Here is a 4,816-nt window from a genome sequence, read left to right as displayed (position 1 = left end):
TCATCTCTCTGTTTTACTGACATTGTCGGGACTCTGAGTCATACTGAAGTTCCAAAATTAAAATATACGTAGTTTTGACCAATCAATTCCCTGCTACTGCTGCAGGTTCAACGATTTTACCAATCAATTCCCTCCTACTAGAGCTACCAATTGAAGGTTAAGCAGATCCGCTGATCCGTGTGTTATATCCGGTCTCCTGGAAACGACGTCGGAGAGAATTGGTGTAGATCGACACGACAATAGCTCCCTACTCATGCTCATACAGATCGACACGACAAGAGAATTGGTGCAGATCAACAGAACATGCTAGCCGCTCTGATGTTAAAACAAAATAGTAGATTCGTACTTCTGAAGCTAGCCAACCGGCTCAATCGGTCAAGGTGCATCGCGGAGCGCCGTACTACTACTGCAAGAGAGGATATCCGTCCACATGAGCGAAATCTCGCCGACGATCTGAACGAGATGCATTCTGGCAGGCGTACTTGCTAACCAACCCCGGAACCTGCGGGGAGGCATGGTCGACGACCATGTTGTCAAAGCACATGGGTGAGGTTTCAAGGCTCAGAAATTTGTAGGTACTCGGGGAGAGCTTACCCAACTTTAGACGTACGAAAAGATGGCTATTATCCAGTCGAGGGGAACCGTGATGAGGGGAGGGGATGGACGCGGCGATAATGGCCAAACGGAGTCGGAGATGACGAGCATGGCAACGGCACAACCAATCACAGCAGGATGTAGACGAGGAGGTTTTAGGAAGCCCCATGAGAGAAAATGGGATAGCAGACGGCAGGATGGTCAACAAGTATCAACACATACGATATGATGAAGTGTTCGGCTATTTGTTTCTCCCGGTGCAACGCACGGGCACTTTTGCTAGTAATAATAAAGAAAATAAGGTTTCTTGCGGTCCAACACTTTTTTAGACGGATTTACCCTTCCACTAAATTACATATTACCACTGCGACGTGAGAGAATTATAACACGGTACCGCTTCGTTTTATTTTTCTGTCCCGACCTACAGCCCTCGAGGCCGTTTCTTCGACCGCGCCGGCTGAACGTCAGCCCCCGTCGGCGGTGTCTTCAGTTCAATAGGGCGACTCCCGTTCTGTTGTTCCAAAGACTCCATCACCGGCGACTAGCCGCAAGTCTCCCGGCCACTGATGCCCTCCCTACCACGGCCACACTGCTTTCCGTCCCTACCACAATCCCTAGCAGGCAGACACCTGTCGGGGCAGTAGCCATAACTTCTTGGCGCCGCCGGCACTCTGTTTCTCCCTTAGCCGGCGGCCTGCACCTGCCAATAGGCTTCCCTATCCCTTTCTTCCTTCTTTCCATATCGTCCTGAACTTTGGAGCTTATCCAACTCTGCAATCGATTAGGAAAAAAAATTCACGAACCAAAGTGAGTCTTCCCAATCTTTCTTCTCCAACCTGCTATTCTACTCAGAATTTCTGGTCTGACCGCACAAGTGCACAACAATCCAGCATCTGTTTCTGGGTAATTAAATTAGTGAATCAATCTCTCCATAAAGGATCATGTGCATTGACGGTAGTTCAAAGCCGATCGGCCGGCTACCATCATCGGAGTGAAACTGTCAAATGGAGGAATGCAGTGGACTGGTAGTGCATGGGCCGGCCGTTAAATTCAGCACTGAACCTTGGAATTAGCCTGAGTCCAACTGCTTGATCATGAAAAGAAAAAATCCGATGTGTATCTATAAGTACTACTTTCAAGTACTTTTTTAAGGTGTGCACTGCTCTTTGAACCGATTATGTCTCTGTGGAATAGGAGAATAGGAGACAGGCCATGCGCATCGAAGATTAAAATGATCATATAGTCATCAGCTGCACTGAGTACTACTCCCTCAGCCCCATAAAAGTTATCTCAAATTTATTCAAATTCAGGTATATCTAGACACTAAATTGCATGCAGACATATTTAAATTTTAACGAATTTCAGATAAGTTTCATGAGACAGAGGAATACTTAAGTTGCAAAAGTTTCTTAATTGCATTGTAAAAGAAGTCCCGTTGCAGTGATAAATTGGGAGAGAGACTGAGCAGGAGTAGGAGATTTTTTGGCATTGTTGTGTGCTTTGTCAATGCTGATTGCAATCTTGCTACTCTAAATGTTATTTAAAATGTGATAGATTGTGCGAGAGAAAGAGTGAGACACAGAGATAGAGATATCTGGTAGATTTTTGATTTTATTGAGATATAATGTTATTTTGGAGTGGAGTATTTATTTTCTTTCTATAAATTGTTGCGTTGTATCAAACTTATGTTTTATCAAATGTTTTTTTTGACAGAGATATTTGGCTGCTATAGAAAATCAATATAATATGAAAAGTTTTTTTTGGCCAGGGCGATGGTGCAGGCCGCCGAGCCATAGGCTATTGCGGCTCACGGAGGAAGTGCAGTCCGTCGGGGCTCCGAGCCAACGCGGAGTGCAATGCATCCAACTGGTCCCTAAGCTATGGGCACACATGTGAAGTCTAGAAAGCGAGAGGAGGGCAGCGGCGAAGGAAATAGGAGGATGGCGCAGATGAGCGGAAATAGAGGCAGAGCCAACGGCCAATGAGAAACAACGAGACTGGGTTGTGTGATTGTGGAAGGTAGTGTGAAGCAAGACGGCGCGCATGTAGAAAATGTGGTGTGCTGCAGAAGTTTTCTCAGGAGTTCGTGGGAGATGACGAAGAAAATGAGTCAACGAGTTTTCGTGAAAGGGTAGCAGGATTCAGCTCGGTCTCGTCGAACACAAAAAATGTTATTTTTTCATGTCCAAAAATAACCACATATAATAAAATTACCCGTAGCAACGCACGGGCAGATTTACTAGTATCATCAAAGAAAACAAGCACAAAGCGGCGTAAGTAGGGGCTGAGCACGTCGTTCATCAGGGCCTGCAAGGTCGCCGGTGCGTTGGAGAGGCCGAACGGCATGACCAAAAACTCGTAGTGGCCATGGTGAGTGCGGAACGCCGTCTTGGCGATGTCGTCCGGGTGCATGTGCACCTGATGATAGCCCGAGCGCAAGTCGAGCTTGGTGAAGAAGCGCGTGCCATGCAGCTCGTCCAGGAGCTCATCCACAACGGGAATGGGGAACTTGTCCTTGGACGTGACGGTGTTGAGGGCGCGGAAGTCGATACAGAAACGCCACGTGCCGTCGGTCTTGCGCACAAGGAGCACGGGGGCGCAGAACGGTGACGTCGAGATCCGAATGATGCCCTGTGCTAGCATGACCGCCACCTGGCGCTCGAGCTCGTCCTTCTGCAGCTGGGGGTACCGGTACTGCCGCACAGCTACGGGTGCCGTGTTTGGCAGCGAGTGGATGCGGTGGTCACAGTGGTCGCGAGGGAGGGAGGCCCTCGCGGCTCGTCGAAGAGGTCGCCGCATCGCTGCGCAAGTCGGCTAGGAGCGGATGCGCCTCGTCTAGCGCGGCGGCCATCAGGTGGAGCTGCGGGGATGTGCCAGTGCTGCCCACGCCCGTCCAGTGAACACGGCGGCCGCCCTCGCGCCAGAATATGAGGGACAGCACGTCGAGGTCCCACAGGATGGGGCCTAAGGTGCTTAGGAAGTCGAGGCCGAGGATGAAGTCGTAGCAGCCCAAGTCGATGCCGACGCAGTCGATGGAGAACGGCTCGTCGCCCACGAGCACGGGAACCTGTCGCGCCACGCCCTGGCACGTAAGACGATCCCCGTTGGCGACGGTGACGCTGTACTTCTCCGATCCCGCCGGCTGGAGAGCGAGGCGGCGCATGGCGGTGTTGGACAGGAAGTTGTGCGTGGAGCCCGTGTCCACCAGCGCGAGAAGACGCTCCCCATTGATCGTCCACCGGGAGCAGCATCGTCTTTGCCGTCTTGATGCCCGCCATAGCATGAAGAGAGACGACGAAGGCGGACGCGTCGACTGGCGCGTAGGTCGTGACACCGGCCTCAGTGACGATGGCGGCCGCGAGCTCGGCGGTGAGGGCCTCAACGTCGGCGTCGTCGACGTTCTTCAGGTAGAAGAGGCGGGCGCACGTGTGGCCCGGTGCGTACTTCTCGTCGCAGTTGAAGCACAGCCCCTGGCGGCACCGCTCAAGCTGCTCCGCAGCCGTCAGCCGCTTAAAGGGGCGAGTCGGTGCAGGAGGGCCTGCGGGCGCAGCGGCCGGCGCGGGGCGCGGCGGGGTAGGTCGGGGCGCGGGACGAGCGCTGCCACGTTGCGCGTAGACCTGCTGCATGGCGAGGGCGCGCTGCTCGTAGGCTCGTGCATAGTACATGGCCGTCTGCAGGTCCGCCGGCTCGCGCATCTCGACGTCGACGCGGATGTAGTCGGGGAGGCCGCCGACGAAGAGATCGTCGCGCTGCCGCGCTGAGACGCCCGGGGCATGGCATGCGAGCGCCTGAAACCGGTCGGCGAAGTCCTGGACCGTGGTGGTGAAGGCGAGGCTTCCCAGCTCGGCAAGGCGGCTGCCGCGGAGGGTCGGCCCAAACCGCTGGAGGCACAGGTCGCGGAAACGCTCCCAGGGCAGCATCCCGCCCTCGTCCTGCTCGAGGGCGTAGTACCAAGTCTGCGCGGCGCCCCGTAGGTGATAGGAGGCGATCCACGTGCGGTCGGCGCTGAGCGTCCGCTGCCCCCGAATAAACTGCTCACACTGGTTCAGCCAGTTCAGGGGATCGGTGGCGCCGTCGTAGGTGGCGAACTCCAACTTGGTGAAGCGGGGCGGCTGCTGTGCCAGAGGCGGGACCTCGGGGGCGCCCTCCTGGCGGCCCGGGTTGAAGGACGTGCTCGCGGCGAAGGGGGCCGCAAACCCACCAAGACCGCCAAAGGGGTGGG

Source organism: Lolium rigidum, chromosome 1, assembly GCF_022539505.1.
Source record: "Lolium rigidum isolate FL_2022 chromosome 1, APGP_CSIRO_Lrig_0.1, whole genome shotgun sequence".
Taxonomy (NCBI): domain Eukaryota; kingdom Viridiplantae; phylum Streptophyta; class Magnoliopsida; order Poales; family Poaceae; genus Lolium; species Lolium rigidum.
This window is presented reverse-complemented; position numbering follows the sequence as displayed.